The sequence below is a fragment of the Engystomops pustulosus genome, chromosome 7 (assembly GCF_040894005.1).
Source record: "Engystomops pustulosus chromosome 7, aEngPut4.maternal, whole genome shotgun sequence".
Taxonomy (NCBI): Eukaryota; Metazoa; Chordata; class Amphibia; order Anura; family Leptodactylidae; genus Engystomops; species Engystomops pustulosus.
The window spans coordinates 98333982-98361706 of NC_092417.1; the positions used below are offsets into that span (position 1 = coordinate 98333982).

General features: G+C 44.9%; 1 long non-coding RNA gene across 1 annotated transcript in view; it reads left to right on the plus strand.

The window, feature by feature from the left end:
* The window catches only part of LOC140070629 (uncharacterized), a 66368-nt gene that overhangs the window by 16093 nt on the left and 22550 nt on the right, over positions 1–27725 (plus strand). The window contains exon 2 of the long non-coding RNA XR_011848965.1: positions 21590–21658. This is a non-coding gene — a long non-coding RNA (uncharacterized lncRNA). The remainder of the gene's footprint in view (positions 1–21589; positions 21659–27725) is intronic.

The following is a 27725-nucleotide window of genomic DNA, read 5'->3' on the forward strand; positions in this document are numbered from 1 at the left end:
CTCCTGTATACACACTGCCCCCCTCCTCCTGTATACACACAGCCCCCCTCCTCCTCCTGTATACACCCAGCCCCCCCCTCCTCCTGTATACACACAGCCCCCCCTGTATACACTCAGCCACCCTCTCCCCCTGTATACAGACTGCCCCCTCTCACCCTGTATACACACTGCCCCTCCTCCTGTATACACAATGCCCCCCTCCTCCTGTATACACACTGCCCCCCCTGTATACACTCTGCCACCCTCTCCCCCTGTATACACACTGCCCCCCTCTTCCTGTATATTCCCTGGCCCCTGTAAGTCTCCCACTCACCTCACTGATGCAGGTCTCTCTGTGTTGTCACTGCTCTCCCCGGCAGGTCATGTGACCATGACGTCATCGCAGGTCCTTCAGTTTCCTATGCAGCAGCTCCTGCCGGGGAAAGCAGTGAGTGACTGCAAATGCCCTCATAGCGATCTGTCCAGAAGACACAGATCGCTATGAGAGACACCCGACACTGCTACAATTGATCTGGGGGCCCGAGTGGGCCCCTCCAGTACCCCGGGGCCCCGGCACTTGCCCGGGTTAGCCGGGTGCTGGCGCCGGGCCTGTGTGGCAGCACCCTTAAAGAGGGTATATTTTATAGGAAAAAAAGACCGAAAAAGTACACAGAAAAACTTAAAAATGCCCCTAAACTGCCCAAAAAATATTAAAATGAGAATACATATGTCTTTATGGATAAAATGACAAAGAAAATTGTACTGTGATAAAAGCTGATTTCCTGAAGAGTGCAGCCATATTGGTTGTCACCTGTGAATAGGCTTCTCTGAATGATGAAACTGTCAATTTATTATTCATCGAATATGCTGACAGTAGTTTATTACATTTCATACACACTCTTCTGTGGGCAACAATTTTTCTTCGATGGGGTGGTTTAACCCCTTAACGCTCTGCGCCGTAGCTCTATAAGGGATGTATGAAGAGGGCTCACGGGCTGAGTCCTCTTCATACAGAGGTGGGGGTTTTTGCATTCTGCACAAAACCCCCACCGCTAACAACCGCGGTCGGTGCTTGCACCGATCGCGGCTATTAACCCCCTAAACGCCGCCGGCAAAGCCGCCGGCGGCGTTTAAAAGACGGCGGCGCGCGGGCGCCGCCATCTTTTTTTCGATCGCCACGCCCCCGAACGTCATCGGGGGGCGGCGATCGGTTGCCATGGTAGCCTCGTGTCTTCTTTTGACACGAGGCTATCTGGCAGCTGCATATTCGTTACAATGAGCCAGTGGCTCATTGTAATGAATGTGCTGCAAAAATGCCATATATTGCAATACAGAAGTATTGCAGTATATGGTAGCAGCGATCTGACCATCTAGGGTTAATGTACCCTAGATGGTCTAAAGGATAGTGAAAAAAAAAAGAAAAAAAAAAGTTTAAAAAATAAAAAAAATTAATAAAATATTAAAAGTTCAAATCACCCCCCTTTCCCTAGAACGGATATAAAACATAACAAACAGTAAAAATCACAGACATATTAGGTATCGCCGCGTCCCAAAATGCCCGATCTATCAAAATATAAAAACGGTTACGGCCGGCGGTGACCTCCGCGGCGGGAAATGGCGCCCAAATGTCCGAAATGCGACTTTTACACCTTTTTACATAACATAAAAAATGAAATAAAAAATGATCAAAATGTCGCACAGACCTCAAAATGGTAGCAATGAAAACGTCGCCTCATTTCGCAAAAAATGACCCCTCACACATCTCTGTGCGCCAAAGTATGAAAAAGTTATTAGCATCAGAAGATGGCAAAAAAAAATTTTTCTTTTTTGTACACATTCGTTTAATTTTTGAAAATGTATTAAAACACAATAAAACCTGTATAAATTTGGTATCACCGCGATCGCACCGAACCAAAGAATAAAGTAGGCGTGTTATTTGGAGCGAAGAGTGAAAGTCGTAAAAACTGAGCCCACAAGAACGTCACGTGCGTTTTTTTTTTCAATTTTTCCACATTTGGAATTTTTTTTCAGCTTCGCAGTACATGGCATGTTAAAATAAATAACATTACGGGAAAGTAAAATTTGTTACGCACAAAATAAGCCCTCACACAGGTCTGTACACGGAAAAATGAAAACGTTATGGATTTTTGAAGTTGGAGAGCGAGAAATGAGGCGAAAAACCCTCCGTCCTTAAGGGGTTAAATAAGAAATTTAGGATTATAATTAGAAAAGTCTCAAATATACAGTACACCAGGTAAAATAAACATGACGTAATGCACAACTGTACTGGAGTTTTCATCCTAAAATCAATTGAATCAATTGACGTCTGTGACGTCATCTTAAAGGCAAAGTGTCAGCCTATGCATCTGCATAGGCTGGCACTGATAATACCCTGCAATACATTAGTATTGCAGAGTATTATCAAGAACAAGCAATCAGATGATTGCTTGTTCATATCCCATGGTGGATCAAGTAAAAAATGTACAAAATAATGTTTTTCAATAAAAAATTACTTTATAAATCACTAAAAATGCCCATAAGCCCCAAAACATATAAAGAGACATATAACGCTCAAAAAAGTCTAAATCATAACACAAACCCCACATATATAGTATCACCGCGTCCGTAACAATCCATAGAATAAAACTAAATAACTATTGAACCCATATGATGAACGCCGTAAAAAAAAAACGTCAAAAACCCGCCAAAAATTATGATTTTTACCTATTATATCCCACTAAAAATGCAATAAAAAGTGATCAACAAAACATATGTACTCCAGAATGATATTGTTGCAAAGAACAACATGTCCCGCAAAAAACAAGCCATCAACCAGCTCTGTAGCCAAAAACGTAACAATGTTATGCCACTTGGAAGACAGCGATGCAAAAATGATAGATTTTTCCCCACATTAGGGTTTTATTTGGCAAATTTAGTAAAACATAAGAAAAAATATTCATGTCTGGTATCCCCGTAATCGTATCGACCCATAGTATAAAGATAACAGGATTATTAGGCTATACGGTGAACACGAAAAAAAAAAAAGTAAAAAATCCAGTACAGAATTGATGCTTTTCTACTTATGACCTCAAAAAAAGTTCCAAAATTTTCAACAATAGGTGATACCAACCCCAAAATGGTAACACTGGAAAAAGCATCTCGTCCCGCAAAAAAAATGACGTCACATGGCCCAAATAACGGAAAAGCGAAAATTTTATAGCCTTCAAAAGGGGGAAACCAGAAAACTAAAATCCTGGCAGCTGCAGGGTGCTTCTTCCCTTCTGCGCCTCGCTGTGCCCCCATTACACAAGTAATGTCCACATGTGGGGGGTCGCTGCACTCAGGAGAAATTGTAGAACAAATTTTATGGTGAGTTTTCTCTTTTTATCTTTTGGAAATGTGTAAATTTTAGGGCTAAATGAACGTATAACCGACAAAATTTGACCATTCTAAATTTCACCGCCATTTTGATTCAATTACTATGAAGATCTCAAGGGGTTAACAATCTTTGTAAATGCTGTTTCTGATAGTTTGAGGGGTGCAGATTTGAAAATGGGTTGGTTATATAGGGGGTTTTGTTGTTAAATATGTAAAATTTGATTTCGAACAGTATTTATCCCCAAAATAGTCAATTCCGAAAATACGGAAAATCGCTATTCGATTTGTAGGCCGCGTGATGTCAAAATAAATTATCCAAACATTTCAAAAATTATGAAAATGTAAATTAGACAAATGGGAAATGTTATTCTGCAAGTTATTTAGGTGGTAAATCTATCTGCCTGAAAACGCATTGATTTTGAATTTCGAAAATGGCAAATTTTTCAAAAAATTCATCATTTTTTTCTTTTTTTTGTAAATAAACGCAAAACTTATCAGCCAAAATTTACCACTAAAATGAAGTACAACATGTGGGGAAAAAACAATCTCAGAATCGCTTTGATAAGTAACAGTGTTCAAAAGTTATTACCACAGGAAGAGACACTGGTCAAATTTCAAAAAAAAGTTGCGAGCCTTAACCTGCAAACAGGCTGCGTCCTTAAGGGGTTAAAGAACATTATAAATCAAATTTTCCTGTAAATCTTGTTTGTTTTTCAATCCACAGAAATCATAATAATCTAAATAATACCTGAATAATAATTGGATAAACAATAACATACTGTGTAAATGAATATATACTAAATATATTTATTTATGTTTATACTTTTTTATTAAGGCTGGACAAATTAGCACATCTATCTCTTCTCACACCCGGAGCCCACCAATCATCCAATTCTTGATAAATTTTCATAATGCTCAATCTGACTGATTTAAAATGGTGGTATATGGAGGGGTAAGTAATAATGAAAGTCATTAAGATTATAAAGGTAGGAGAAAAAAAAGATGAAGATAAGGAAAAGGCAGACAGAATGTCAAAGCCCAAGTCTGGCATTTGCTTATTTAAATTCAATCATGCAGCCTCAGCCGAGCTGAGAAATAGATGGCCGGCTTTATGAATTTCTGATCAGACGACTGATAGGTTATAAGAAGGGACGTAATCCTATTGAGCAAGTCTATTTCTCCAAGCAAGGGCAAGTGATAGCTGCCCTTCCCATGCAGCTTTTTGCTTGCCCTTTCTTTAATTCATTGCCCTTCTTTATAAAAGGGGCAGAAAAATCAGAATACACATTTCTGAGATGATAAATGCACAATAATGATTCAGCCTCCAAGATGTGGCTGTGTCTATAAAAGCAGATATTGCCCTCTCAGACCACATATTCCTCCTTTTTAAAACTAATGGCATTTTCATTCCCTTCCTTCTTTACAATAATCATAAAACAGAAGAAATGTAAGCTTACACACTGCATACCCAGATTTCACCTTTTAGTTATAATTAATCATAAAGTTTTACTTGTACTCTAAAATAATAACACAATATCTGTTGTGTTTCTTGTCAGTATTTGGTATGTTAACTTGAACACTACAACTTTATTTCAATGACTTTATTACAATGAATGTATGTGTGTGTACATCATGTGTATAGGGTTTATTTAATGTATGTACATGATATGTATATGCTTTCTGTGCATAAACATGATGTGTATATACTGTATGTGCATGTACTTGTGTGTGTAATTTATGTATATGTACTGAATACGAATGTATTTGATGTACATACGTGTACTGTATGTGCATGTACGTGTGTGTAATTTATGTATATGTACTGTATATGAATGTTTTTGATGTACATATAGTATATATGCATGTACATGAGTGTGTGATTGATGTATATGTTCTGTATAAAGTTGTATTCAATGTACATATACTGTATGTGCATGTACATGTATGTGTAATTGATGTATATGTACTGTGTATGGTTGTATTCAATATACATATACTATATGTGCATGCGTGTAATTGATGTATATGTACTGTATATGGTTGTATTCAATATATATATACTGTATGTGCATGTTCATTTGTATGTAATTGATGTATATGTACTCTATATGGTTGTATTTGATATGTTGTATGTGCTTGTATATGATTTGTATAAATGTGCGTGAGTTATAAATGTGTATTTTTTAAAATTATATTTTTACTAAAGTTTCTGCAAAACAGTACAAAAATAAAACCATAGAACAAGACCAAAGTTATACAAGACCATGATATACAAAGTAAGGAGTTGTCAGCTGTAGTGGAGGGACATCAAACTTAGACATCCATGCTATACTTAATGAAAAAATGAATACAATTTCCAAATGCCAAATCCACATATAATCATCTCTGTGGTGGGGAGAATATACAACAAAAGAAACAGTCAAAAGAACAGAAAAAATGAAACCCTGCAAATAATAGCACTGACAAGACAAGACTGGGAGTACAGGAGGGAAAGGGGGGTAAAAGAAAAACCACAAGCCAAGTGTAGGGGGTGTTGTGGGTGCGCCAGTAGGAGTCCCAGGGGTCCCAGATAATTTGGAACCCATCAGCCTTATCTTGGAGGGTAGCCAATAAATGCTCCATGGATCTAACTTCCTTAATGCGAGCACACAACTCATATCAGGAGGGAAGAGTAACCCTTAGCAAAAGGGCACTTGGCGGCTGTGAGAATATTTAGGACTAGGAAGAGGGTATGTTTCCTAAGAGGTTGGGGAAAAATATTCAGTATGTATGTTTTTGGGCACAGAGGGAAGTCCAGTGAGAGTACCTGGGAGAGGAGCCATTGTACCTGGGACCAAAAGGGTAGAAGAAAGGGGCAATCCCAAAATATATATAAGATAGTAGCATGGGGCTCGTAGCACCTCCAGCAAGTATGAGGGAGGGCCGGGTTAAGGGTATGCAGAAGCTGGGGTGTGTGATACCAGTGCATAACAATTTTGTACTGATTTTCATTATTAATTATACACAGTACCGATTTCGCTGCATATCTCCAGATCACAGGCCACAGGTCATGTGATAATGTCTCACCAATATAAGTGCCCCACTTATTCATGTATGGATGTCTAGTTAGTTGACCAGGGTTAGGGTCAGTTAGGATAACATAGAAAGAAGAGTAGAGATCCGAGGTTGTAGAATTAAGCTTATAAAGACCCTCAAATGGAGTTGGGATAGAGACCTGATCTGACTGGAACAGGGTATTTATATAGTGTTTGATCTGGAGATATTGAAAAAGGGACGATGGGGGGAGGTTGTGTTTAGCCTAGAGGTCCGGGAAGGGTACCAGGGTTCTCGATGTGACAGCCACCAAATCCGCAATGTGAAAGAGGCCAGCAGGGTGCCATGCCACGGAACCAGTCATGGTTAGGACAACCAGTAATTTGGGGTGAAACAAAAAGGAGGGCCAGAAAGAAGCGCTTATCACAGAGACGCCAGATATCTCTAGTCAGCGCCATAGAGCCCAGGAGAGCATAGGAGGGAGGGGAATGAGGATCGTTCCCTAGAAGGGAGTTTGGATGTGCCGGAGCAAGCCATAGTTTCTCCACTTCCATCCATTTGTAATATGCCGGGAGCGTAGACCAAGCTGGAATCCTATGAAGATGGGTAGCCCAATGGTAGTAGATAAGAAAGATAGATAGAAAGGGAGAGGTCTCCTTTCGCTTTAGGAGATAGGAAGATATTTTTGGTAATCTGGTTTCGTTTATTGCCCCAAATGAATTTCAAGATGGAGGACTGAAGGGAATGGAGATCTTTGAGTGGAACTGGAACATGAAGGGTCTCAACGAGATACAGCAATTTAGGTCGGATTGTCATTTTCACGGCTGAAATGCGGCCAAAGTGGGGGGGAGGCCATTTGGAGAGCAATGAGCATATGTGCGCATATAGGGGGGGAAAGTTGTGTGAGTATAGGGAGGCATAGGTGGAGGACAATCGGGTACCTAGGTATGCCATGGTCTCTTTACACCACTGATAAGGATAGTTGGTCTTAAGTAGGGCAGTTTGATCCTAGGGGAAATGTATATGGAGGGCTTCTGTTTTCGCGTTGTTCACCTTATAACACAAGAGACAGCTGAATTCTGCCAGGAGAGAATGGAGGGCTGGAAGTGTAATGTGAGGTCGAGTTAGCGTCAAAAAGACATCGTCTGCAAACAACATGATTTCAAATTCCTTGTCTCGGACTTTAAAGCCACCAAAGGAGTTGAACAAGGTTACAAGCCTAGGGACAAGGATGGGAGCAAAAATCTGATAATAACAGGTATCTATCTGGGCCTGGGGATTTACCCCCAGGGAGATCCTTGATCAAGCCAGCCACCTCGTCCTTGGTGATTGGCTAGTTGAGGGATGCAACCGGTTGGGAGGAGAGGGTTGGGAGATGACAAGAATCTAAAAAGGAGCGCAAGCGTTCCTCTCTTGTGGGCGGATCTGCTGGGAGCTGTGAGGGTAGGGAGTAGAGTTTGGCATAGTAGTCCTGAAAAAATGCTAGAAATCTGCTGAGGATCGTAAGTCACATTGCCGTCAGGAAGGCGTAGGGCATAAGGTGCGTTAAGGTGCGAGTCGCTCCGTAGTTGGGTAGCTAATAGAGTGTGCGGATTATTCCCCCATGTGTAATACCTCTGTTTGGTGTACAAAAGTGACTTGTCCGCCTTGCGCAGTTGAACGTGCCTTATATGGGCCCTATGTCAATACGTTTTTTAAGAGTGCGTTTGTTGGGAAAGCGTGTCAGGGTGGCTTGGAGGTCAGTCAGTTGTAACATGGAGTCCTTTTTAAGGCGAGAGCCAAGGTAGATACAATGGCCACGCATTACTGCCTTGTGTGCTTCCCACATAGGAGACAGAGACATCATTCTGATCATAAAAGATTAAAGGTGGGTGAGAAGTTCATTTCTCCGGTGGAGGGTTTGAAGGAGTCTCTCAATTAGACGCTAGTGGCACTGCCTAGTCGCCCCACCGTGTGAAGGGAGGATACAGAAGGGGGGAGGGGGCACACAGACACACAAAAAAACATGAATATAATTAAAAGAAAAATCACAAGCATCTCAAAAACCAGGACTGACATGTCCTGGGTAGGGCAGCAGGGATGAGATCCTTCCGGGGCCAGTGGGGTACGGCGCCTCTTGTGAGGGACTGACTGCCACATGAAAGGCGGAGGAAGGGGAGGAATAGAGGCTTCCCAATTCAAGATGTCAGGTGATGTGATGTCTAAACAGTCACTGAATCCTTGCAGGGCTTCCATGGTGCGAAGCGTTTCCGTCTTTCCATTTCTTCTGGCTGTGAGGGCGAAAGGGTAGCCCCACCAGTATATGATGCGTTTGTCTTGGAGCTGCTGAAGAAGGGGGCACAAGGTTCGCCTCTTTTGCAAGGTTATCCAGGAGAGATCTGAATATAACTGTACATGCGCGCCATCAAAGTCAAAGTCCTTCAAGGTGTGAGCCTTGGCCATAATAGCTTCCTTAAGCTCATAATCTTACAGGCAACAGATAATATCACAAGGCTTTGCAGCAGAGCCCTTGGGCTTCAAGGCTCTGTGGGCTCTGATAAACTAAATATGATGGGTAGGTTGTTCCCCTAAAATCATGTTAAAGATGGCTTCCAGGATGACCTCAAGATCTTCATCTCCATTAGCTTCCGTGAGACCTAGCACTCGGATGTTCTGTCTTCATCCCCTATTATCAAGGTCCTCCAAGTGTCTGTTGTGTTCTCTCAGAGCGAAAGACTGTTGCAACATAGTTTCATGAAAGAGGGCAATATATTGGCTGGTACTATCATGAGCCCCCTTTACAGCATCAACAAGCTCCCCCAGTTGCTAAAGATCTTGCAGAATAACAGCGATACAGCTTCTATGCCAGAAAACCTTTTTTGGGTTTTACTACATTCTAGGGGCCTTTTTTTTTATTTGTCGGTCAATATATGAATATTGCAGGACAAAATTTAATTTTGTATTGTCAATGTTTTGTATACATGGGACTTATAGATTAATGTAAATAATTTTGGTTCATAATCTCTAAATTAAATATTCAAAACAACATAATATGACTAACAAAGCCAAATGCAATAATAATATTCATGGTACATGAACAAAACATAAACTACCTCCAGCTTCTGTTACAACACAGTCACCCAGCCATAACTGTATGTTGAGGACAACAGGGTGTGCCTGCAATGTCATGAAAAATTTAAGAAGGAGTACATATGAGAGGATATAGGCCATGCTATTTGCCATAAGGAGTGGACAAATGGTATTGTGGGTTCATATATAAGTCAACATGATTTTTGTCCCCTTGTCATGACATATTTTGCTGACCCTACCATATTAAACCATATACCCCATTTTCATGCATTTCTTTTTTTTAGATTAATGTTTAACCTTGTCAGAATCTTTATGTTATTTCAGTGAGAAATCTAAAATAACATATCCATCATTTGGCTTAAGCTCATGGATCTTGGAGCCCAAATACCACTGCCCACAGCCTGCTTTATATCTTTCATCTAGACCAAATAGTGGGGCAAAACTACAAGACCCTGTTGCAGAATCCTGGGGCCAGGAAGCCCTAAAGATCCATCAGATGGGATTTGGGGAATATGGGGGAAAGTGGTCCTTTAAGCAGCTGACCCAATCTGAAAGTCTGAAAGATGCAAGCATCCACAGCAGGGCGGGGACAAGGCATTTTGATGCCGATGGCAGAAGAGGATAATTGTAAAATTGTAGCCAAAACACAGTAGTATCATGCAGCTACTAATGGAAAAAATAAAATGCTCCCCACCCCATTAGAAATCATAAGAAAGAAATCAAAGAGGCCAACTGCTAGAGGATAATCTAGAATTAGCCCTAACAGCAGTAAATATAGCGCAAATAGAAAAATTTGTCCCTCCAATGAAAAAACCTGAAATGCATATACCATAAATATATACCGAAACTATTGAGGCAAACGCCCAGATAACAATAACTATGCTGCATAGAGATGAGCGAACACACTCGTCCGAGCTTGATGCTCGTTCGAGCATTAGCGTACTCGAAACTGCTTGTTGCTCGGACGAATATTTCGCCAGCTCGAGAAAATGGCATCTCCCGCCGTTTTGATTTTTGGCGGCCAGAAACAGAGCCAATCACAAGCCAGGAGACTCTGCACTCCACCCAGCATGACGTGGTACACTTACACGTCGAAGCAGTGGTTGGCCTGATCAGGTGACCCTGGAATAGACTAGTCCCTGCCCGCGCTGCTCGCATCATTCTCTGTCTGGATGCCGTTAGGGAGAGAGCTGCTGCTGGTCAGGGAAAGCGTTAGGGTGTTCTATTAGATTAGTGTTAGGCAGGAGTGATTCTACAAGAACCCAACAGCCCTTGTTAGGGCTACAATAGCGTTATATATATTTTTTTTAATTTGCTTGTGGCTGGCCTTGCTGGCACTAGTAGTGCAGCTAGTACCATATTGTGACGAATTTGCATTGAGACTTGCGAACGTTCTATTTAGCTCTAAGTGACACACATATCCATCTCAAACACCTAAGTGGGACAATTTATTAGGGGTTTGATTGAATTAGGCACAATCTGCTTTTTCTTTTTTTTTTTTTACTTTTCTTTTTTTTATAACTCAAAGTCATCAGGCACAGCACAAAATCCAGTTGTGTGCTGTCAGTGTAGGCTAGGCACAGTAGCAGTGCCGTCGCTAAGCGACAGCAGGCGGTGCTCAAACTGCTGAGCCTAGGCGATAAAAGGCACACCGCCCAAGAGCTATTACAGGGCATCACGGCGCAGACTGATCTGTGGCTGGCACCGCTGTACCTGAAGCCAGGCACGGTTGAGTTTCAAAGCTGGACATGTGGCACGAACTGGCGCTGTACGCCTTGGAGGTTCTTACCTGCCCTGCCGCTAGCGTATTGCCTGAGCGGGTTTTCAGTGCAGCTGGTGGCATTATCACCGATAAGCGTACACGCCTGCCGACTGACAGCGCTGACAGGCTGAGGCTGAATAAAGCCTGGATTTCTCAGGATTTCTATTCTCCACCAGGTGAAAGAAGCTCAACCTGAATAATGTATGCACTCCTCCTCCTCATTTTCCTCCTTCTCTTCCTCTTTGTACACTAAAGCAGAGGAAACTGGCTATTTTTTGCCAGGGCCAACTGGCTCTAGCTATAGTACTCTATGTATTTAATTTTTCTGGAGGGCCACCTACCTGCTCCTCTGGTTTGAAAACTTTTTTGGACTGCCACATACAGGCACTATCCAAATTTAATTGTCTCCATAGCAGCCTCCACACATCGTCTTTATAACTGCCTCCACACGTTGTCTCCATTGCTACCTCCACACATCATCTCCATAGCTGCCTCCCAAAGTCGTCCATATAGCTGCCTCCATACATCGTCCCCTTAGCAAACGAGCTGTGTCACACAGAATTTTGGGTTGTTTTCATGGCTTCCACATCAAACTTGTTAACTTTGTCGCCACCCTGCTGTGTTATCCACAAAATATATTGGCAAACTTTTATCATTTACCGATATTATTTCAGCGCTTCTTCCGCATCTGTTTACATTCCCCTCACCCGCCATAACCAAAACTTATAAGAACAGTACTACACTTGATCTTATACAAAAGTTTCTTAGAAGTGCTGTTTGTAGTCCCCACCTGCTTTGAAAATTATAATTTTTTCAAAGTAAACGCTTCTGGCCCCCAGGCCCATTTTGGATGGGGAGGAGCCGAGAGACACGGGCTTGGACAGGCGAAAGCTCGCCTGGCAGCGGAACGCCAGCTCCTTCCCAAGATCCAACTAACATAGTTTTAACTGCAGCACCTTTAATCTACTACTACCTTACTGTCTCCATACATCGTCCCCTCAGCAAACGAGCTGTGTCAGGCAGAATTTTCGGGTGTTTCACCAGATACATAATGGAACTCGGCCCATCTGTCGCCGCCATGCTGGAGACCTGAAGTTGCAATCATAGCAGCGCAATATGAATGCCCCACACTGTTGCTCTAATTTTTTCAAAGTAAACGCTTCTGGCCCCCAGGCTAGAAAATAGCCATAGGAGAATACAAACAGCTTCTTGAAGCCTACAGTAGCGTTCTATATATTTGATTTCTGGTTGATCTGCTGGTGGCTGTAGTTTCTGCAGTGCATGTACTTGCCAATTCTGAGCAATTTGTAGTGAGACTTGCGACCGCTGTGTTCTGCGCTTAGTGGCGCACATATCCATAGCAAAGGCCGAAGTGGCAAAATTCAGTAGGGGTTGGATTTCTATTAGGCAATAACTCAGTGTCATCTCATCTGGCATAGTAGTGTGCTTCCTTTGATACTTGGCTAGAAAATAGCCATAGGAGAATACAAACAGCTTCTTGAAGCCTACAGTAGCGTTCTATATATTTCATTTCTGGTTGATCTGCTGGTGGCTGTAGTTTCTGCAGTGCATGTACTTGCCAATTCTGAGCAATTTGTAGTGAGACTTGCGACCGCTGTGTTCTGCGCTTAGTGGCGCACATATCCATAGCAAAGGCCGAAGTGGGAAAATTCAGTAGGGGTTGGATTTCTATTAGGCAATAACTCAGTGTCATCTCATCTGGCATAGTAGTGTGCTTCCTTTGATACTTGGCTAGAAAATAGCCATAGGAGAATACAAACAGCTTCTTGAAGCCTACAGTAGCGTTCTATATATTTGATTTCTGGTTGATCTGCTGGTGGCTGTAGTTTCTGCAGTGCATGTACTTGCCAATTCTGAGCAATTTGTAGTGAGACTTGCGACCGCTGTGTTCTGCGCTTAGTGGCGCACATATCCATAGCAAAGGCCGAAGTGGCAAAATTCAGTAGGGGTTGGATTTCTATTAGGCAATAACTCAGTGTCATCTCATCTGGCATAGTAGTGTGCTTCCTTTGATACTTGGCTAGAAAATAGCCATAGGAGAATACAAACAGCTTCTTGAAGCCTACAGTAGCGTTCTATATATTTGATTTCTGGTTGATCTGCTGGTGGCTGTAGTTTCTGCAGTGCATGTACTTGCCAATTCTGAGCAATTTGTAGTGAGACTTGCGACCGCTGTGTTCTGCGCTTAGTGGCGCACATATCCATAGCAAAGGCCGAAGTGGCAAAATTCAGTAGGGGTTGGATTTCTATTAGGCAATAACTCAGTGTCATCTCATCTGGCATAGTAGTGTGCTTCCTTTGATACTTGGCTAGAAAATAGCCATAGGAGAATACAAACAGCTTCTTGAAGCCTACAGTAGCGTTCTATATATTTCATTTCTGGTTGATCTGCTGGTGGCTGTAGTTTCTGCAGTGCATGTACTTGCCAATTCTGAGCAATTTGTAGTGAGACTTGCGACCGCTGTGTTCTGCGCTTAGTGGCGCACATATCCATAGCAAAGGCCGAAGTGGCAAAATTCAGTAGGGGTTGGATCTCTATTAGGCACTAACTCAGTGTCATCTCATCTGGCATAGTAGTGTGCTTCCTTTGATACTTGGCTAGAAAATAGCCATAGCAATAGGATAGGATTGTTTGGTTTTAAAAACTCAAAAAAAAACAAAAAACACAAAAAAAAAAAAAAAACACAAAAAAACACAAAAAAAAACAAAAAGAAGTAAAAAAAAAAAAAAAGTTATAACTCTCATTTTAAAAATGTTTAACCCGAGGGCTAGGGGTAGAGGACGAGGGCGGGGACGTGGGCGTCCAACTACTGCAGGGGTCAGAGGCCGTGGTCCTGGGCGGGTGAGACACCACCTGCTGATGAGGGAGCAGGGGAACGCCGCAGAGCTACACTCCCTAGGTTCATGTCTGAAGTTACTGGGACTCGTGGTAGAGCACTGTTGAGGCCAGAACAGTGCGAACAGGTGATGTCGTGGATTGCTGACAATGCTTCGAGCAATTTGTCCACCACCAGTCAGTCTTCCACGCAGTCCACCCATGTCACCGAAATCCCCACTCCTCCAGCTCCTGCACCTCAGCCTCCTCCCCCCCAGTCTGCCCCCTCCCAGGAAAATTTGCCATTTGAACCGGCATACTCTGAGGAACTGTTTTCTGGACCCTTCCCACAGTCACAAACCACTTGTCCGGTTGCTGCTGAGCAATTTTCCGATGCCCAGGTTTTCCACCAGTCACAGTCTGTGGGTGATGATGACCTTCTTGACGTAGTGGAAGTGTGTAAAGAGGTGTCCGACGATGAGGAGACACGGTTGTCAGACAGTGGGGAAGTTGTTGTCAGGGTAGGAAGTCCGAGGGGGGAGCAGACTGAGGGATCGGAGGATGATGAGGTGACAGACCCAAGCTGGGTTGAGAGGCCGGGTGAACACAGTGCTTCTGAGACGGAGGAGAGTCCTCGACCTGAACAGGTTGGAAGAGGCAGTGGTGGGGCCAGACGGAGAGGCAGGGCCAGAGCTGGTGCATCAGCGCCACTGTCAACTAGTGAAGCTCCCGTGGTGAGGGCTCTTGCGGCGAGGGCTAGATCTTCAGAAGTGTCGAGGTTCTTTAAGGAAACACCGGATGACCGACGGACTGTGGTGTGCAACATTTGCCAAACCAGGCTCAGCAGGGGTTCCACCACTACTAGCTTAACTACCACCAGTATGCGCAGGCATATGAATGCTAAGCACCCCACTCAGTGGCAACAAGCCCGTTCACCTCCGGCCGTGCACACCACTGCTCCTTCCCCTGTGTCAGCTGCTAGTCAGCCCCCTGCCCAGGACCCTGGCACAAAAACCCCATCGTCGCCTCCACGATCCTCCACAGCATCCACCAGCGTTCAGCTCTCCATACCCCAGACGCTGGAGCGGAAACGCAAATATAGTGCAACCCACCCGCACGCCCAAGCCCTTAATGTGCACATCTCCAGATTGCTTAGCCTGGAGATGCTGCCCTATAGGCTAGTAGAGACCGAGGCCTTTCGCAACCTCATGGCGGCGGCCGCCCCTCGGTATTCGGTCCCCAGCCGCCACTACTTTTCCCGATGTGCCGTCCCAGCCCTGCACCAGCACGTGTCAGACAACATCATCCGTGCCCTGACCAACGCCGTTTCTGACAAGGTCCACCTGACCACGGACACGTGGACGAGTGCTGCCGGGCAGGGCCACTATATATCGCTGACGGCACATTGGGTTAACTTGGTGGAGGCTGGGACCGAGTCTGACCCTGGGGCTGCTCATATACTGCCGACGCCGAGGATTGCGGGGCCTACCTCGGTCCAGGTGTTTCAGGCCTACTATGCCTCCTCCTCCTCCCACCCCTCCTCCACCTCCTCCTCCGAACTACCATCCGTGGGCACGGCGCCATCAGTCGGTAGCTCTAGGCACAGCAGCAGTGCCGTCGCTAAGCGACAGCAGGCGGTGCTCAAACTGCTGAGCCTAGGCGACAAAAGGCACACCGCCCAAGAGCTATTACAGGGCATCACGGCGCAGACTGATCTGTGGCTGGCACCGCTGAACCTCAAGCCGGGAATGGTTGTGTGTGACAACGGCCGTAACCTGGTGGCGGCTCTGCAACTCGGCAGACTGACACATGTGCCATGCCTGGCCCATGTGTTAAATCTGATAGTGCAGCGTTTCCTCAAGACATACCCCAATCTGTCTGATTTGCTCACGAAGGTGCGCCGCATCTGTGCGCATTTCAGGAAGTCCAGCCCAGATGCTGCCACTCTCAGGGCAGCGCAGCGCCGCCTCCAACTGCCCGCTCACCGACTGTTGTGCGACGTGCCCACGAGGTGGAATTCAACACTGACCATGTTATCCAGAGTTTACCAGCAGCGCAGAGCGATTGTAGACTGCCAGATGTCAACTTCCACCAGAACTGGTAGTCAGGTCAGTCAGCTTCCTCAAGTCTACAATGAGGAGTGGACGTGGATGTCTGATATCTGTCAGGTGCTGAGTAACTTTGAGGAGTCAACACAGATGGTCAGTGGCGATGCCGCCATCATCAGCCTCACCATCCCGCTGCTTGGCCTGTTGAAAAACTCTCTGGTCAGCATGAAGTCGGAAGCTTTGCGCTCGTCACAAGAGACGGGGGAAGAATATTCCCTTGTTGATAGCCAAAGCACCCTGAGGTCTGTTTCTCAGCGCATATCGGAGGAGGTGGAGGTGGAGGAGGATGAGGAGGAAGAGGAGGAGAATGTTGGCGAGACACAAGAGGGGACCATTGTTGAGTCCTTCACTGTTCAGCGTGTATGGGCAGAAGAAGAGGAGTTGGAGGAGTTGGAGGAGGAGGAAATGGACAGTCAGGCCAGTGAGGGGAGTGAATTCTTACGCGTTGGTACTCTGGCGCATATGGCAGATTTCATGCTAGGCTGCCTATCCCGTGACCCTCGCGTTCAAAGAATTTATTCCAGCACCGATTACTGGGTGTTCACTCTCCTGGACCCACGGTACAAGCAAAATCTTTCCACTCTCATCCCTGCAGAGGAAAGGAGTGTGAGAATGCATGAATACCAGCAGGCCCTGGTGCACAAGCTGAAACAGTATTTCCCTTCTGACAGCGCTAGCGGCAGAGTGCGTAGTTCTGCGGGACAAGTAGCGAGGGAGAGTAGGCGAGCAGGCAGCTTGTCCAGCACTGGCAAGGGTACGCTTTACAAGGCTTTTGCCAGCTTTATGTCACCCCAGCAAGACACTGTCACCTGTCCCCAGTCTCGGCAGAGTAGGGCTGATCTTTACAGAAAGATGGTGAGGGAGTACGTAGCTGACCATACCATCGTCCTAAATGATCACACAGCTCCCTACAACTACTGGGTTTCAAAGCTGGACATGTGGCACGAACTGGCGCTGTACGCCTTGGAGGTTCTTGCCTGCCCTGCCGCTAGCGTCTTGTCCGAGCGGGTTTTCAGTGCAGCTGGTGGCATCATCACCGATAAGCGTACACGCCTGTCGACTGACAGCGCTGACAGGCTGACGCTTATTAAAATGAATAAAGGCTGGATTTCTCAGAATTTCCAATCTCCACCAGGTGAAGGAAGCTCAACCTGAATAATTGATCCACTCCTCCTCCTCCTCCTCATTTTCCTCCTTCTCCTCCTCTTTGTACAGTAAAGCAGAGGAAAATGGCTATTTTTTGACAGGGCCCACTGGCTCTTGCTATAGTACTTCATGCATTTAATTTTTCTGGAGGGCCACCTACCCGGTCCTCTGTTTGAAACAATTTTTGTGAGAGCCACATACAGGCACTCAATCTATTCCATTTTTCTGGAGGGCCACCTACCCGGTCCTCTGTTTTAAAAAATTTTTGGGACTGCCACATACAGGCACTCAATCTATTCCATTTTACTGGAGGGCCACCTACCTGCTCCTCTGGTTTGAAACATTTTTGGGACTGCCACATACAGGCACTCAATCTATTCCATTTTACTGCAGGGCCACCTACCTGCTCCTCTGGTTTGAACAATTTTTGGGACTGCCACATACAGGCACTCAATCTATTCCATTTTACTGGAGGGCCACCTACCTGCTCCTCTGGTTTGAAACATTTTTGGGACTGCCACATACAGGCACTCAATCTATTCCATTTTACTGCAGGGCCACCTACCTGCTCCTCTGGTTTGAACAATTTTTGGGACTGCCACATACAGGCACTCAATCTATTCCATTTTACTGCAGGGCCACCTGCTCCTCTGGTTTGAAGAATTTTTGGGACTGCCACATACAGGCACTCAATCTATTCCATTTTACTGGAGGGCCACCTACCTGCTCCTCTGGTTTGAAGAATTTTTGGGACTGCCACATACAGGCACTCAATCTATTCCATTTTACTGGAGGGCCACCTACCTGCTCCTCTGGTTTGAAACATTTTTGGGACTGCCACATACAGGCACTCAATCTATTCCTTTTTACTGGAGGGCCACCTACCTGCTCCTCTGGTTTGAAACATTTTTGGGACTGCCACATACAGGCACTCAATCTATTCCATTTTACTGGAGGGCCACCTACCTGCTCCTCTGGTTTGAAAAATGTTTGGGACTGCCACATACAGGCACTATCCAAATTAAATTGTCTCCATAGCAGCCTCCACACGTTGTCTCCATTGCTACCTCCAAAAGTCGTCCATATAGCTGCCTCCATACATCGTCCCTTTATCAAACGAGGTGTGTCAGGCAGAAATTTGGGTTGTTTTCATGGATTCCACATCAAAGTTGTTAACTTTGTCGCCACCCTGCTGTGTTATCCACAAAATATACTGGCAAACTTTTACCATTTAGGGATATTATTTCAGCGCTTCTTGCGCATCTGTTTACATTCCCCTCACCCGGCATATCCTAAACTTATAAGAACGCTACTACACTTGATCTTATACAAAAGGTTCTTAGAAGTGCTGTTTGGGGAGTAGCCTAGAGACAGGGGCTTGGATTGGCGAAAGCTCGCCTGGCAGCGGAGCGCCAGCTCCATGCGCATCATGCGCTTCTTGCGCATCTGTTTACATTCCCCTCACCCGGCATATCCTAAACTTATAAGAACGCTACTACACTTGATCTTATACAAAAGGTTCTTAGAAGTGCTGTTTGGGGAGTAGCCTAGAGACAGGGGCTTGGATTGGCGAAAGCTCGCCTGGCAGCGGAGCGCCAGCTCCATGCGCATCATGCGCTTCTTGCGCATCTGTTTACATTCCCCTCACCCGGCATATCCTAAACTTATAAGAACGCTACTACACTTGATCTTATACAAAAGGTTCTTAGAAGTGCTGTTTGGGGAGTAGCCTAGAAACAGGGGCTTGGATTGGCGAAAGCTCGCCTGGCTGCAGAGCGCCAGCTCCATCACAAGATCCAACTAACATAGTTGCAGCACCTTTAATCTACTACTAGTTCACTGCCTCCATAATAATAATAATCTTTATTTATATAGCGTCATCATATTCTGCAGCGCTTTACAAATCATAGGAAACAAATACAAATGTAATGTAACAGAGCACAACATTTGTATGGAACAACAGGAGTGAGGTCCCTGCTCGCCAGAGCTTACGGTTTATGAAGATGATGGGGTAACACGAGGTAAAAGAATATTTAATGGTCAAGCCATTCTTCTTAGGGAATAGAAAAAAATATAATAAATGGAATTGCTGTCGCTTGAAACACTCAGCCGTCATCTTATATACCAGGTCCAGGGTGAATGGGACTGCAGAGAAGTCTGGTGCCTGTTGGTTGCTGGATAACAGATGGGAGGACGACACAGGACGGGTTAGTAGAAGAGTTAAAACTTCATGCAGTTAATGAGTGTTATAGGCTTGCCTAAAGAAATGGGTTTTAAGAGCACGTTTGAAACTTTGGAGGTTAGGTATTAGTCTGATAGTCCGGGGCAGAGCATTCCATAGAATTGGTGCAGCTCTAGAGAAGTCTTGGAGACGCGAGTGGGAGGTCCGCACTAGGGTAGAGGTTAATCTAAGATCACTGGCGGATCTAAGAGCACGGGTTGGGCGATAGACTGAGATAAGAGAGGAGAGGTAGGGGGGTGCAGCATTATACAGAGCTTTATGGATAAGGGTTATTATTATTTTAAACTATTCGAAAGGAGACTGGCAGCAAGTGCAGCGACTGGCATGAACTGTAAGCATACATGGTCCCCTTATCAAACGAGCTGTGTCAGGCAGAATTTGGGGTTGTTTTCATGGCTTCCATGTTAACTTTGTCGCCACCCTGCTGTGTAATCCACAAAATATACTGGCAAACTTTTATCATGTAGCGATATTATTTGAGCGCTTCTTGCTCACCTCCTTTGGTTCCTCTCTGCCACCCATTGGTTTGAAGCCTGAGTCCATTTAGGGTATGTCGCCATGCCACTCTCTAGCCTGCCGCTGCTGCCGCTGCCTCTGCATGCCGTCCCCTATAGTGTCAGGGTCAATTATTGGATGTTTTAGATGCTATCTAGCTTCATTCTGTCACTCTGTCATGGCCATGCTGTTGCCCATAATTTTGGCATAATGGTGCGATTAGGCAGCCTCAGAGGCATCCATGCATGCTGCCCCTGCTGTTTCCTGTCCATTTCCGTGGTGTTTCCATCCTTTTCTGAGGTTCCCAGGTGTTTGGCCAAGCTTCCCTGTGCAGAGCCTTGGTCCCCTTGAAAAATGCTCGAGTCTCCCATTGACTTCAATGGGGTTCGTTATTCGAGACGAGCACTCGAGCATCGGGAAAAGTTCGTCTCGAATAACGAGTACCCGAGCATTTTAGTGTTCGCTCATCTCTAGTTATAATAGTACCATGTTTGTTCATGTGAACAGAGATCTTTTTTTCTGCAGCAGACTTAATGTTTAACATAGATTTTATAATCTGTAGATCTTCTAATTTCAAGTAACATAAATTAAAATATGCCTGCTATCCATAATGCTTTATTTCAACAGAGCCCCGCTAACCCACAATGGGAGAACATTTAAGGTGCTCCGGCAGAACGCAGGCATTACTCAAATTAAGAAAAGTCAAAACATATTTTCTTTCATTTGGCCTTTATAGAGAAATTCACTTGTTAGACTTGTAGCTAGACAGGACCAAAAGGCTCTACCTACAATATTAAGCATCATGAAAGGAATTAAACATGATAATAATACCTATTGTGAATAATATGAATAATATCTTTTTATAATTACTTTTAACCTATTAAATGTCACAATTCTAAGGCGCTCAAGAGTTTTGATCTTGTGATCGGAAATACATTTAAGCTTCTGTGAACACAAAAATTAACAAGACGCCTTCTTCCAAGAAAGACTGAGTCATCTTAGCTATAAAAGAACTGCAGCGGAGCGACTGAATATTAAATAATTGCTTAAAGGTTGAAATAAGTCTCAAAAGTTCCACAAATGAACTTTAAATGGAAATAGTGAAAAACAAATAAAACTGGGGATGATGCTATTTTTCTATTAGTCTGCATGCTCCATTATGACTTCCTAGCTTTCAGCATGGAAAACATTAATTAAATCAATGACTACATTTTTATGTTAACAGAGCTTCATGAGATTAGAAGAAAATGGTTTGCTTGTTTTTTTTTCACAAACACAACCACTCGTAGTCATGGTCATGTCACTGTCACTGCAGCTCCGAATATTTGTTATGTCTTTTCTGTACTTTATTTAGGGTGGGTGGGGTTCTTTCAAAATGCCAAATACTCCGAGTATGCCAATATTATTCTAGGTTTTTTTTTCTAGTTTTAAAAAATGTAAATATTACAATATACAAAACACTACTAAAATGCTTATGACTCGTGATGCTCTATTAAAGTGTTTAATAATGATATTAAATATTATCAACCTCTCTCTTACAGCAGAGTGAAGAAAGAAGAGGAGCCGTGGGGACAGGAGCATTGGGGAGCCGCGTCGAGCACCGCCGGAAGGTGAGTATGTAAATTTATTTTTTTTTATGTGCTGGAAAACTGGGGGCTGGCTGGCTATATACTACACTAGACTGGTTGTGTATTACACTGGGCTGGCCATATACTAAAGGGGGCTGGCTGGCTATATACTACAAGGGGGCTGACCGGCTATAAACTAGAGGGGGCTGGCTATATACTAACATATAGGAATGACAAAACAATACAAACAATAAAAGATAAAGTTCTAAGCCGTTTGGCCATTAACTATACAATGCAATAGGTTCCTCATTACCAAGAAACTGTACCTATTCTACAGCTTCCCAAACACAGCATACAGCAATTGGCAACTCACACAAGGTTTTCCCAGGAGCTAGCCAACGTTGTGTGCACCTTTTGACATTTTAATTTTGTAAAGGCTTCTGGTCTTGTCCATTACAGCTGTGTAGTTATCTTAGTGATAATTAGTAACTGAAGTTTGGCTCTAGGATTTAGGAATAACCTTACAGCCTGAATAGGAAGGTCACATTCATGCTCCACTTAAAGGGAGCTTGTCACCACAAGCACTACTCGAAATCCAAAAACTTTACCTTGTCCAGCAGGTTGAAAGTCCTCAGAATATGTTTTTTATCTATGTGGCCAACATTGCTTAATATTGCCAAAAACAACTTTTTTTCTTGCCCAAGATGCTGTCAAGTAAGTGGGGTACTTCGACCATGCAATCAAGCAACCCAACTATACCAGGCCAAATCACAAGCACCATGCGCAGGCTCCATGGCAGGAGCCAAGATCTTATGAGCACTGTGAATGCACAAAAACTCCAGTAATTCAGAAAGAAACATTAGAAGGAGGGGGATGGGTGGGCAGTGAAAACAGCTAGCAGGAGGCGGGTTGCTTCCTGGTTGAGCTACCCCATGGTTGAGCTTCGTTGAGCATGGTTGAGCTACCCCACCTCCTTAACTGCATCTTGGGCAAGAATGAAAGTAATTTTTGTAGATATGAAGCAATGTTGCCCACCTATAAAAACATGTTCAGAGGAGTTCCAACCTGCTGGACAAGGGGCTGTTTGAAGATATGGAGTGGTACACGTGGTGACAAGTTCTCTTTTCAGTGTTATTTTCTTATTTTCCTCAATATTAAAGTGGTTCACTCTAATAATAAGAAAACTACCTATGTATACCTATATACAGGTCTTGTATAAACTATTCAAAAGACTGTAAACAGCAGTTTGTGCAAGATTCAATGAATTTTATTCATGATACAAACAAATAACACATGTTTAATCACCACAATTAAAATCAACCCATAAAACAATCCCTGATGGACAAAAAAGTGCATAGCCAATCCTGTAAACATAATGTCACATACAATAGTAGATGGATACAACAAAGTATAGGTCAACAGTACTACATATATGTCCTGGCCGTATGTAATGGATCCTGGTAGGAGGTAGCATGCAGAATGTGATTGAGCAAAGGCAGGCTGTGTGGGTACACTCTCACTGACAGAGCCATTGAGTCAGAAGCATGTGCGGCTTGGCTGTGCACTGCCTGATGGAAATTGCTGGTGGGGCCCCCTTATGAGTAAATTGGTGGGACCCTCCCTATAATCCGGCCCTGCAGGAGATTACACCAACTAAATTGGATTTGATGGAGGAAATCAAAGACCCTGTTGTTGGGAGTTTTTACCTATGCTATTTGAATAGGGATAATGTTACTTGATCCAACAAATGTGTCATTGATATTAAGCTATAATTAATACCAGACAACTAGAGATGAGCGAGCACTAAAATGCTCGGGTACTCGTTATTCGAGACGAACTTTTCTCGATGCTCGAGTGCTCGTCTCGAATAACGAGCCCCATTGAAGTCAATGGGAGACTCGAGCATTTTTCAAGGGGACCAAGGCTCTGCACAGGGAAGCTTGGCCAAACACCTGGGAACCTCAGAAAAGGATGGAAACACCACGGAAATGGACAGGAAACAGCAGGGGCAGCATGCATGGATGCCTCTGAGGCTGCTTAATCGCACCATTATGCCAAAATTATGGGCAACAGCATGGCCATGACAGAGTGACAGAATGAAGCTAGATAGCATCTAAAACATCCAATAATTGACCCTGACACTATAGGGGACGGCATGCAGAGGCAGCGGCAGCAGGCTAGAGAGTGTCATGGCGACATACCCTAAATGGACTCAGGCTTCAAACCAATGGGTGGCAGAGAGGAACCAAAGGAGGTGAGCAAGAAGCGCTCAAATAATATCGGTACATGATAAAAGTTTGCCAGTATATTTTGTGGATTACACAGCAGGGTGGCGACAAAGTTAACATGGAAGCCATGAAAACAACCCAAAATTCTGCCTGACACAGCTCGTTTGATAAGGGGAACATGTATGGAGGCAGTGAACTAGTAGTAGATTAAAGGTGCTGCAGTTAAAACTATGTTAGTTGGATCTTGGCATGGAGCTAGCGCTCCGCTGCCAGGCGAGCTTTCGCCAATCCAAGCCCCTGTCTCTAGGCTACTCCCCAAACAGCACTTCTAAGAACCTTTTGTATAAGATCAAGTGTAGTAGCGTTCTTATAAGTTTGGGATATGGCGGGTGAGGGGAATGTAAACAGATGCGCAAGAAGCGCTGAAATAATATCGGTAAATGATAAAAGTTTGCCAGTATATTTTGGGGATTACACAGCAGGGTGGCGACAAAGTTAACAAGTTTGATGTGGAAGCCATGAAAACAACCCAAAATTCTGCCTGACACAGCTCGTTTGATAAGGGGACCATGTATGGAGGCAGTGAACTAGTAGTAGATTAAAGGTGCTGCAGTTAAAACTATGTTAGTTGGATCTTGGCATGGAGCTGGCGCTCCGCTGCCAGGCGAGCTTTCGCCAATCCAAGCCCCTGTCTCTAGGCTACTCCCCAAACAGCACTTCTAAGAACCTTTTGTATAAGATCAAGTGTAGTAGCGTTCTTATAAGTTTGGGATATGGCGGGTGAGGGGAATGTAAACAGATGTGCAAGAAGCGCTGAAATAATATCGGTTAATCATAAAAGTTTGCCAGTATATTTTGTGGATAACACAGCAGGGTGGCGACAAAGTTAACAACTTTGATGTGGAATGCCCTGTAATAGCTCTTGGGCGGTGTGCCTTTTATCGCCTAGGCTCAGCAGTTTGAGCACCGCCTGCTGTCGCTTAGCGACGGCACTGCTGCTGTGCCTAGAGCTACCGACTGATGGCGCCATGCCCACGGATGGTAATTCGGAGGAGGAGGAGGTGGAGGAGGGGTGGGAGGAGGAGGAGGTATAGTAGGCCTTTGAGACCTGGACCGAGGTAGGCCCCGCAATCCTCGGCGTCGGCAGTATATGACCAGCCCCAGGGTCAAACTCGGTCCCAGCCTCCACCAAGTTAAGTGTAGTAGCGTTCTTATAAGTTTGGGATATGGCGGGTGAGGGGAATGTAAACAGATGCGCAAGAAGCGCTGAAATAATATCGGTTAATCATAAAAGTTTGCCAGTATATTTTGTGGATAACACAGCAGGGTGGCGACAAAGTTAACAACTTTGATGTGGAATCCATGAAAACAACCCAAATTTCTGCCTGACACACCTCGTTTGATAAGGGGACGATGTATGGAGGCAGCTATATGGACGACTTTTGGAGGTAGCAATGGAGACAACGTGTGGAGGCTGCTATGGAGACAATTTAATTTGGATAGTGCCTGTATGTGGCAGTCCAAAAAAGTTTTCAAACCAGAGGAGCAGGTAGGTGGCCCTCCAGAAAAATGGAATAGATTGAGTGCCTGTATGTGGCAGTCCAAAAAAGTTTTCAAACCAGAGGAGCAGGTAGGTGGCCCTCCAGAAAAATGAAATAGATTGAGTGCCTGTATGTGGCAGTCCAAAAAAGTTTTCAAACCAGAGGAGCAGGTAGGTGGCCCTCCAGAAAAATGGAATAGATTGAGTGCCTGTATGTGGCAGTCCAAAAAAGTTTTCAAACCAGAGGAGCAGGTAGGTGGCCCTCCAGAAAAATGAAATAGATTGAGTGCCTGTATGTGGCAGTCCAAAAAAGTTTTCAAACCAGAGGAGCAGGTAGGTGGCCCTCCAGAAAAATGAAATAGATTGAGTGCCTGTATGTGGCAGTCCAAAAAAGTTTTCAAACCAGAGGAGCAGGTAGGTGGCCCTCCAGAAAAATGAAATAGATTGAGTGCCTGTATGTGGCACTCCCAAAAATTGTTTAAAACAGAGGAAAAATTAAATGCATAAAGTACTATAGCTAGAGCCAGTGGGCCCTGTCAAAAAATAGCCAGTTTCCTCTGCTTTAGTGTACAAAGAGGAGGAGAAGGAGGAAAATGAGGAGGAGGAGGAGGAGTGCATAAATTATTCAGGTTGAGCTTCCTTCACCTGGTGGAGATTGGAAATTATGAGAAATCCAGGCTTTATTCATCTTAATAAGCGTCAGCCTGTCAGCGCTGTCAGTCGACAGGCGTGTACGCTTATCGGTGATGATGCCACCAGCTGCACTGAAAACCCGCTCGGACAAGACGCTAGCGGCAGGGCAGGCAAGAACCTCCAAGGCGTACAGCGCCAGTTCGTGCCACATGTCCAGCTTTGAAACCCAGTAGTTGTAGGGAACTGTGTGATCATTTAGGACGATGGTATGGTCAGCTACGTACTCCCTCACCATCTTTCTGTAAAGATCAGCCCTACTCTGCCGAGACTGGGGACAGGTGACAGTGTCTTGCTGGGGTGACATAAAGCTGGCAAAAGCCTTGTAAAGCGTACCCTTGCCAGTGCTGGACAAGCTGCCTGCTCGCCTACTCTCCCTCGCTACTTGTCCCGCAGAACTACGCACTCTGCCGCTAGCGCTGTCAGAAGGGAAATACTGTTTCAGCTTGTGCACCAGGGCCTGCTGGTATTCATGCATTCTCACACTCCTTTCCTCTCCAGGGATGAGAGTGGAAAGATTTTGCTTGTACCGTGGGTCCAGGAGAGTGAATACCCAGTAATCGGAGCTGGAATAAATTCTTTGAACGCGAGGGTCACGGGATAGGCAGCCTAGCATGAAATCTGCCATATGCGCCAGAGTCCCAACGCGCAAGAATTCACTCCCCTCACTGGCCTGACTGCCCATTTCCTCCTCCTCCAACTCCTCCAACTCCTCTTCTTCTGCCCATACACGCTGAACAGTGAAGGTCTGAGCAATGCTCCCCTCTTGTGTCTCGCCAACATTCTCCTCCTCTTCCTCCTCATCCTCCTCCACCTCCTCCGATATGAGCTGAGAAACAGACCTGAGGGTGCTTTGGCTATCAACAAGGGAATCTTCTTCCCCCGTCTCTTGTGACGAGCGCAAAGCTTCCGACTTCATGCTGATCAGAGAGTTTTTCAACAGGCCAAGCAGCGGGATGGTGAGGCTGATGATGGCGGCATCGCCACTGACCATCTGTGTTGACTCCTCAAAGTTACTCAGCACCTGACAGATATCAGACATCCACGTCCACTCCTCATTGTAGACTTGAGGAAGCTGACTGACCTGACTACCAGTTCTGGTGGAAGTTGACATCTGGCAGTCTACAATCGCTCTGCGCTGCTGGTAAACTCTGGATAACATGGTTAATGTTGAATTCCACCTCGTGGGCACGTCGCACAACAGTCGGTGAGCGGGCAGTTGGAGGCGGCGCTGCGCTGCCCTGAGAGTGGCAGCATCTGTGCTGGACTTCCTGAAATGCGCACAGATGCGGCGCACCTTCGTGAGCAAATCTGACAGATTGGGGTATGTCTTGAGGAAACGCTGAACTATCAGATTTAACACATGGGCCAGGCATGGCACATGTGTCAGTCTGCCGAGTTGCAGAGCCGCCACCAGGTTACGGCCGTTGTCACACACAACCATGCCTGGCTTCAGGTTCAGCGGTGCCAGCCACAGATCAGTCTGCGCCGTGATGCCCTGTAATAGTTCTTGGGCGGTGTGCCTTTTATCGCCTAGGCTCAGCAGTTTGAGCACCGCCTGCTGTCGCTTAGCGACGGCACTGCTGCTGTGCCTAGAGCTAGCGACTGATGGCGCCATGCCCACGGATGGTAGTTCGGAGGAGGAGGTGGA